This window comes from Arachis duranensis, chromosome 10, assembly GCF_000817695.3.
Source record: "Arachis duranensis cultivar V14167 chromosome 10, aradu.V14167.gnm2.J7QH, whole genome shotgun sequence".
NCBI lineage: Eukaryota > Viridiplantae > Streptophyta > Magnoliopsida > Fabales > Fabaceae > Arachis > Arachis duranensis.
The window spans coordinates 25906255-25916587 of record NC_029781.3 but is presented as its reverse complement, the minus strand read 5'-3'; the positions used below and the strand labels follow the sequence as shown (position 1 = coordinate 25916587).

General features: G+C 37.4%; 1 pseudogene; it reads right to left on the bottom strand.

Moving 5' to 3' along the window:
- Positions 1 to 573: 573 nt before the first annotated feature.
- LOC127742610 (ribulose bisphosphate carboxylase large chain-like) lies at positions 574 to 1313 on the bottom strand (annotated as a pseudogene).
- Between the last annotated feature and the right edge of the window lie 9020 nt (positions 1314 to 10333).

Here is a 10333-nt window from a genome sequence, read left to right as displayed (position 1 = left end):
CTATATTCGCAATTCAATATACATAGATAGATACCATATATCTATATCTTTTTTAAAGCCCCTTACTTCTATAATCTTTTTCATACAATTTGTAATACTCGAAGGGTCGATTTTTTTTCGTCTTAGTTTTTACCTTTCCGAAGGAAAACACGAGAATCTTTCATTATGATCTGGATTGGGTCTTTCTCTTTCTTTTAGTTAGTAATTAGGATATTCTTTTGATTATTTCGAATAAAATAGAAATTCGATAGAGATATCGAATTGATAATTACTTTTTAGAATTCATTCTGTATATAAATTGAGAATTCATTATTTTATATTTTATCATTTCTTCACATGTACCTGCAGTAGCGTTCAAGTAATGCCCTTTGATTTCACCAGTTTCGGCCTGGGATTTAAAAATTGCTTCGGCACAAAATAAGAAACTGTCTCTCCAACGCATAAATGGTTGAGAATTCACATTTTCATCATCTTTGGTAAAATCAAGTCGACCGCAAAGACATTCATAAACTGCTCTACCGTAATTCTTTGCGGATAACCCCAATTTTGGTTTAATAGTACATCCCAATAGGGGGCGACCATACTTGTTTAATTTATCTCTTTCAACTTGGATGCCATGAGGCGGACATTGGAAAGTTTTAATATAAGAGATAGGGATTCGCAAATCTTCCAGACGTAGGGCACAAAGGGCCTTGAACCCAAATACATAACCTACAATGGAAGTAAACATGTTAGTAACAGAACCTTCCTCAAAAAGGTCTAAAGGATAAGCTACATAGGCAATATATTGATTTTCTTCGCCAGCAACTAGCTCGATGTTGTAGCATCATCCTTTGTAACGATCAAGACTGGTAAGCCCATCGGTCCAAACAGTTGTCCATGTACCAGTAGAAGATTCGACAGCTACCGCGGCACCCGCTTCTTCCGGAGGAACTCCAGGTTGAGGAGTTACTCGGAATGCTGCCAAGATATCAGTATCTTTCGTTTTATACTCAGGAGTATAATAAGTCAATTTATAATCTTTAACACCAGCTTTGAACCCAACACTTGCTTTAGTCTCTGTTTGTGGTGACATAAATCCCTCCCTACAACTCATGAATTAAGAATTATCGCAACAACCAGATCTACTCGACACTACTATACTTAGTAGTTAACGAAACCTTTCACTTCACAAGAATCTTTCAAAAAATGATCAACTAATATTATCAATCAATCCGAATAGTTTGTTATTAAACGATAGTATTTGATTTGCCAAATACATCATTATTGTATACTCTTTCATATGTATGGCGCAACCCAATCCTTGGTTTTTCCCAATCTCTTATCCTTTTTTTTAATAAAAAAAAAGGATAAGAGATTAAATATTTTTCCCAATCTCTTATCCTTTTTCTTCGCTTTGTGAAAAATTTAGCAGAACTTAAAAGATTTTTTTTCTTTTTCCAAATAAAAAAATTTAAAAGTGTATTATCATACCTATGTTCCTTGCGGAAATAGAAGGCGAAATCAATCCATTTTTTTAGTTCTACGTTTTACATTCATTCTTTCTATTTTTTTATTATTTTAATAATATATTATTATATATAGAATTAGATTCTATTTTATACTCCTCAATATACTTTTTTCTACTCATCCTATTCCTATTTACTGAATATATCATACTTACATGCATCATTAACCAAGGTTTTTTGTTAATATAGGAGGATTTGACGACTTTCCTGCTACTCCTAGTAGGAGAAGGACAAAGAACAGAGGAAAGAGACATAGGATAGACGAAAGATGGAGAGAAAGAGTATAATCCATTTTTAACCCCTCGCAACAAGTTCAGTTTGAAACCGAATTCCTTCCTTACTGCAGTAGCCGTAGTAGTAGCAGTAGGAATAGTCGCCAAATAGACGGAATTAGTCTTAGTGCCGTAGTTGGATTACCTTCCTCACCTTCCCTTTGTCCCTTAACTGCTGACAGCAAGCATTCCTGGAGCAAGTAATCTGCCAAAGAATAGAAAAGAGAGGTTGATCGCTGTCTTTATGAGTTCGTGATGAGACGGAGATCTCAATCAAGGGCTCTGAAAGCAACTCTTGAACCCCAGGAGAGGGAACTCAATAGGTAGAGGCTATAGAACCGTTAGGCTAGGCCAATTCGACTTCATTTGTTTGCTTCGGTTTACCTTCTTTCAGTGGTAGCTTTTGTGTCTAGCTCGTTCTCTTATTCCCAGCTCGAAAGAAAAATGCTTTAATCTATTGTATAACCATTCATCAACAGATGCCGCTTCCCATATCGGGTAAAAGTGCAAACCTATAGCCGCCGAAGTAGGAATAATGGCACCCGAAATAATATTGTTTCCATAAAGTAGAGATCCAGAAACAGGCTCACGAATACCATCAATATTTACTGGAGGGGCAGCAATGAAAGCGATAATAAATACAGAAGTTGCGGTCAATAAAGTAGGGATCATCAAAATACCAAACCATCCAATGTAAAGACGGTTGGAGCTCTTGCAACTGAGCTATATCCCCCCGAGCCAAGTGAAGCATGCATGAAGGAATCAGTCTTCTATTCTTTTCCTTGGCGCAGCTGGGCCATCCTGGACTTGAACCAGAGACCTCGCCCGTGAAGTAAATCATCGCACCTACGGTCCAATCTAACCAATTGGGAGAGAATCAATAGATTTCTTTTCGGGAGCGATTCATCCTTCCCGAATGCAGCATACAACTATCCGCTGTACTACGCTCTCCAAGTGTGCTTGTTCCCCCTTCTTCCTTACCATGGCAAATCTTTGTGAAAAAATTCCGATGAGAAGAAAAAAGAAGGCGTTAAAGACCCTCCTGGCCCCACCCTAGACACTCTAAGATCCTTTTTCAAACCTGCTCCCATTTCGAGTCAAGAGATAGATAAATAGACACATCCCATTGTACTGATCGGGGGCGTTCGTAGTGACTGAGGGGGTCGAAGACCAAAAAGTGAGTTATTTATTAGCCAGGCATTCTATTCTTCTTACGGCTAGATCCAATCTCCTGGTCCCTGCGGAAAGTAAAAAGAATTTAAATTTCTTCCTTTCGGGAAGGGAAGATTAGAAAAATCCTATTGCAATTTTCTCCAGACCCCCGGAAAAGCATGAAAAAAAAGGCTCGAATGGTACGATCCCGCCGTCACCCCAGAATGAAAGGGGCGATCTCGTATCTTTTAATTTGGGGCCAAGCTTTGTTGGTCTTGCAACAAAGATTAAATTTGGGCTTGCATAACAATTTCCTGGCCCAACTATCATAATAATTCAGCCACATATCATATAGCATTTTTTTTGCTCAAAGCTGAATATTATCATCACATTGGGCTTGTTTAATTTTCGACCCAGTCACAAAATCTGCACACAACAAAATTATTAATCAATACAATAAAATTAACAACTTAACGATGTTTGATCATCATCATTCTTTAAAGTTTTCCAAACTCAACAACATGTTTCTAACTTATATCATACTCAGTCTAAGTAACTCCAAAGTCAAAATTGATGTATATTTAAAATCTTTAGGTAGTGCTTATTTCTAAAGACTGTAATTGGGACGGAAGACTGGAACTCAATATTGTATTTAGTGACTAAAGAATAGAACTAAAATTTTAGTCTAGGAATATAAAATTTTTGTCTATTTAATACCTTCAGAAAGTAGGAACACAGGAGATTAATTTTTTTTGAAATGGAGATTAAAACTTCAATAACATTTATTTATAAAAATATCCTCATCAAATTTTCAAATTCCAAGTCTAACCCCACCTTCTCTTTTCTTTACAATCCATGCTTCCCTCTCCTACGACTTCCATTTCCACCACCACCACCGTTGTCATAGGATGATCTCTCCGACTACCTCCACCACACTCATAGCCTCCACCTTTGCTCACGTCCTTCTCCCTCCAACAAAGCCCCATGCTTCTTCCTCTGATATCTGCTAGAAAAAGTCATTCTATACTTCGAACAAGAGCACGGCAAGCGCTACAAGCACTTCTGCAGTATCGATCAATCAGCAAGGGCTGCTGTCCTCCGCAACCATGCCACTTCCATACACACCATCATAGTGAGCTCCAGTGAAAAATCCGATGGGACACTCATCGAGGCGCTGACGAAGCTAGAGATTGTCTTAAGCTTCAATGTTGGTGGCATAGTAAGGATCAATCTCGAGAAGCAGTTACTAACACTCAACAATGTACTTTATTTCTGTTTTTGTGCATTTAGCATTATAAAATGTGATTGCTCTTTTGTATTTAACTTAAGATCTGAGAAAGGCAGTGACGCAAAAGAAAAAGGAAAAAAGAGGGAAGTGGAAGGAGAAAATTAAAGGAAAAAGTTAAGTAATTTTGTTTATGTCAATTTTTTTATTTATTTTAAATCAAACAAGATATTGAGATATAATTCAATCCTATAAATGTTATATCCAACAAAATATAAAAACTTAATTTTACTTTTGTTTCTTAATTTTTATCCCTTAGTTTTATTTTTTTTCAAATGCATTTTTCAGTAAATGATTTGAAAAAGTTATAAAATGTTGATATGAAAACTTATGATATTTCAACAAAAACAAACTTTCAAATACATGAAATTAATGTGGACCATGAATGATACTAAGTTATTTTGGTTGAATTTTTTCTTCGGGGGAGGGGGGAGAATGTTGTCATCGAAGGTTGTTTGATAATGAATGATATTTTTTTCTATGGAACGATGATTCTTTGAATAAACTTACGGAGAGATTTCTATTAGATTGAGCAGCTTAAAAATTTGGCATTGATTACGGAATATTCTGAAGATTTCAAATAATAAAAAACTTGCAAGTATATATTATTTCGGGTTAAAATGAGACATATAATTAGACTAAGTACAACATATTTTGAGAATTGCGGCCTTATTGCTAGAAAGATAATTTGGTTCATGAATGTCTTGATGTGATATATAGTAAAAAAAACGTGTAATATTATGCACAAATGATGAATGACGACTAAGGATAAGGACTAAATAATATTAGATTTGACAAAACTTTGAAAGTGTTCAGATTTAAACTTAAAACATATTAATAATAGTTATTCGTTTAAACTGAAGTTTTTGTTCACTTTAACTATGTAGAGACAATATGCGTAATTTAGGAATTAAAATTTTCATATGATTATGCATTTAATGAAGATAGATGTGCAAGTGTGATATAGAGAAAGTTTGTGAGAATAGAGTTATGATTATCATCTTTCATAAAGACTTTGTTGTTGATTGTCACTAAAATAAGTCCCCAACAAATTTCTTTTCCAGAATAAGAGAGCTCAAATACAATAAAGTGGAGTGATAAATAAGCTAGTAATTCAACATGAACAAGTAAATAAAAATAAAAATCTTCTTAATGTCATCTTTGACATTGTCATTAACAACAAAAAGGATCCAAATTACTCCATTCTCTAGAACTGTTTAAAGAATTCTGAAATATCACCTCTGCACTCTTGTTCTTGTGATTAAAAATCCGTCTGTTTTTCTCTAGCCAAACATTCCAAATAACCGAAAAAAAGCAAAGGAGCCACTTGTTGCGCTTTACCTTCCTGTTAGCAACACCTATCCAACTCTCAAAGTGTTCTTTTAGTGAGCCCGGAATAGACCACGATCTCCTAAATTCAGATAGCCATTGACACCACACCTGTCAAGTAAACTCACAACCCAGGAATAAATGGTGAATATATTCAACTTCTTTGTTACACAAAACGCACATGTTATCACCTTGACTAATAATTTTCAATCTATGCAGTCTTTATTTAGTATTTACTCTTCATATCAGAGTAAATCAAATAAATAACTCCACTCGTGGTGGCACCAAACCTTTCCATAGGGTTCTTATGAAACTGTAGCTGGTTATATCCTCTGGGAGAGATTCTGACTGTACTACCTGCACAAAAGAGTTAGTTGAAAATATACCTTCCTTGTCAAACTTCCAAAAAATTCTGCCTTGCTTGTCATGTGCTAGCTTTATAGGCCTTAAAGACTCATGCAAAAGATCCACTAATTCAAACTCTCATTGGTATAAATCTCGCCTCCACTAACAATTTCAAATCCATTCTAACCCATCCCAGAACCCACAATCCCCTATTACAAATCCTTTTTGGTTTGAAATGGAGAAAAGCCTCGGAAAACTCATCTTTAACGGACCACTTTTGTAGCCAGACATCTTCCTGGAATCGAGTCCTCCTTTCGTCACCCACCTCCATAGACAACCCTGCAATAATCTTATCTTTCACAGTACTATCCTTGAACTGCAGCTGGTAGATATATCCTTCCATGGACCCCTTCTAATAGGTAATGTTTGAGTTGATAACATCACACTGGGATTCAAATAATAACAAGAGCATACCATCTTCTTCCATAATGGACATTCTTCTTTTGAAAAATGCCACCACCACTTTAATAGAAGTGCAGTGTTTCTGACGACAGCATCACCTACCCCCAATCCCCTCAACTTTTTAGGGGTCTGAGCCACCTCCCACTTAACTAGCACCAGACCATTTATACCTTCCTCCTTGCTCCATAGGAATCTTCTTTGAAATGATATCAAATTTTCTACTATTTCCTTCGGCATCTTATACTGGCTCAAGTAGTACACCGGCAAGCTATTTAACACAGACTTAATAAGGACTAGCTTACCCACTTTATTGAGCACCTTTTTCTTCCACAGGCTGAGATTCTCCTCTACCTTGTCAATTATTGGTTTTCAAGTCCTGACCAATCTTCGATTTGCTCCTAAAGGGATGCCAAGGTATATGACTGGAAGGTAGGTGATGAGTGGATAATTTATACGATTTTTGGCATTATTTTTACATAGTTTTTAGTATAATTTAGTTAGTTTTTAGTATATTTTTGTTAGTTTTTATGCAAAAATCATATTTCTGGACTTTACTATGAGTTTGTGTGTTTTTCTGTGATTTCAGGTATTTTCTGGCTGAAATTGAGGGACCTGAGCAAAAATCTTATTCAGAGGCTGAAAAAGGACTGCTGATGCTGTTGGATTCTGACCACCCTGCACTCGAAATAGATTTTTTGGAGCTACAGAAACCCAAATGGTGCGCTCTCAATTGCGTTGGAAAGTAGACATCCAGGGCTTGCCAGCAATATATAATAGTCCATACTTTTCCCAGGTTTAGACAATGCAAACTGACATTCAACGCCAGCTTTCTGCCCTATTCTGGCGTTAAACGCGAGAAACAAGTTGCAAGCTAGAGTCAAACGCCAGAAACAAGTTACAAACTGGCGTTTAACTCCAAGGAAGACCTCTACATGTGAAAGTTTCAATGCTCAGCCCAAGCACACATCAAGTAGGCCCGGAAGTGGATTTCTGCATCAGTTACTTACTTCTGTAACCCTAGTAACTAGTTTAGTATAAATAGAACTTTTTACTATTGTACTAGGGGTCTTTTTCCCTATTTCTCGAATTCTTATGCCATTTAGGGAGGCTGGCCATTCGGCCATGCCTAGACCTTGTTCTTATATATTTTCAACGGTGGAGTTTCTACACACCATAGATTAAGGTGTGGAGCTCTGCTATTCCTCGAGTATTAATGCAAAGTACTATTGTTCTTCTATTCAATTCATGCTTATTCTTATTCTAAGATATTAATTCACACACAAGAACATGATGAATGTGATGATTATGTGACACTCATCACTATTCTCACTTATGAACGCGTGATTGACAGCCACTTCCGTTCTACATGAAAACAAGCTTGAATGTTTATCTCTTGGGTTTTTAATCAACGATTCACATCGACTCCCCTCTGACAATGGGGCATCTGAATTCGAGATTAGAGTCTTCGTGGTATAGGCTAGAATCCATTGGCAGCATTCTTGAGTCCGAAAAGTCTAAACCTTGTCTGTGGTATTCCGAGTAGGATCTTGGATGGGATGACTGTGACGAGCTTCAAACTCACGACTGTAGGGTGTGGTGACAGACACAAAAGGATAGTAAATCCTATTCCTGCACGATCAACAACCAACAGCTGATTAGCCATACGATATCTGTGCATGGTATTTTTCATCTGAGACAAGAAATTCGACAGTTGATTAGTCATACAGAAACCGTAGAGGACCATTTTCACTGAAAAGACGGGAAGTAGCCATTGACAATGGTGACACCCAACATACAGCTTGCCATAGAAAGGAGTATGAAGGATTGGATGAAGGCAGAAGGAAAACAGAGATTTAAAAGGAACAACGCATCCCCATACGCTTATCTGAAATTTCCACCAATGAATTACATAAGTATCTCTATCTTTATTTTACGTTTTATTTATCTTTTAATTATCAAAACTCTATAACCATTTGAATCTGCCTGACTGAGATTTATAAGATGACCATAGCTTGCTTCAAGCCGACAATCTCCGTGGGATCGACCCTTACTCACGTAAGGTTTATTACTTGGACGACCCAGTGCACTTGCTGGTTAGTTGTGCGAAGTTGTGAAAAAGAGTTGAGATTACAATTGTGCGTACGAAGTTGGTGGCACCATTGAGATCACAATTTCGTGCACCAGTAGGCCTCCTTGCATCCCAACAAGTTTCACATGTTTTACGTCCACTGCTGTTCATAATTGATTGGGATTAGACTTGATTTATCAAAGTTAATGGTTAACCCCAACATCATCTCAAAGCACCTTAGCAATCTGGCATAGTTTCTGATGGTCTCCTCTTCTGGTGGACAGAACAAAATAGAATCATCTACAAACTGGAGATGTGACAACTCTATATTGTCCTTACCAACTAGCAACGGTACAATACGTCTGTTCCTGACTGCCTCCCCTACCATCCTATACAGAACATTAACAACTAGAATAAACAGAAACGGAGATAGAGGATAACCTTGTCTCAAACATCTCTCCATCTTAAAAGGTTTAGATGGTGAGCCATTTACCAGGATCGACATAGACGTTATGCCCACACACTCCTTAACCCATTCCCTGCATCTCCAACTAAAGCCCATCTTCTGTAACACAATGTCCACAAAGCTCCATTTAATCTGATCATAAGCCTTCTAAAAGTCTAGTTTAATGATTGCTACTTTCTTTCTTTTCGTCTTCAGCCATTGCACTGTTTCACAAGCAATAAGTGCCCCATCATGTATTTTTCGACCCTTCACAAAAAGCGCTCTGCGTCTTCCCACTAGACCTGGCATGACTGATCTCATCCTTCTGATCATCACTTTAGAAATCACTTTGTATATACAACCTACCATGCTGATCGGCCGGAGGTCCTTAATCTTATTGGCTCCAGTGTACTTGGGTGCAAGAGACACCTAAGTAATATTGGAGTCAGAAGGCAACCTTGAAGATCGAAAGAAATCTATAACAGCTTTGGTAAACTCTGCACCAATCTCATCTTATCACTTCTTAATGAAATTCATGTTATACCCATCACTTCCTGGAGCCTTGGAAGATTCGCAATCCCAAACTGCCTCTCTAATATCCTACGATGTCGGTAATCTCTCCAATTCTTTGGACTCCTCTTCATCAATCTGATTTACCAGTCTGTCTCTAAATCCCACCACCGGTGATCTCTCTTGGTGATACAAATCTTTATAGAAATTCTGATAGCGATCTTGATTTGAGCTTGATTTCTTACCAACCTTCCGTTAATTATCAGGGCATCAATTCTATTGTTCCTCCTTCTTGCCGACGCCAAGTTATGGAAGTACCTAGTGTTTCTATCCATATCCTTCGCATGCTTGGAGCGTGACATATGCTTCCAGTGTATTTCTTTTCTCATGTACCACTGCTTGCAACAGCTTACTAGAGCCTTCCTTCTAGTCTCCGATGTACCATCATATACTCCATTTCCTGCCAACTCATCTATCTTCCTGATCTCCTCCTCAAAGTGGTGAATTTTCTTATCCATGTCACCGAATTTGTCCTTATGCCATCTTCCCAAAGGCACCGTAAGAGCCTTCATCTTATTTGTGAATTGCACCTCACTAAGATTCCTCCATTCCTCTTTGACCATTCTTAAGAAACCTTCATGTGTAAACCAGGAATCTAAGTTTCGAAATGGACGCGGACTACCTCTGCGTATGGTATTTTGAACTATAATTGGACAGTGATCGGACAGGCCTCTCGGTCCCCCTTTTAACCAGACCTCTGGGAACTCCTCCATCCATTCTACACTCACAATAACTCTATCAATACGACTGCACGAGCGGCCTTTAAACCATGTATATTTGCGATTATTCAAAGGTAAATTCACTAACTGCATATCTTGAATCCAACTCTTAAAATCTTCTCCTGATTAAGAGAGTTTTTTAGAGAATTGTTTATTAGAAAACTTCAAATTATTGACA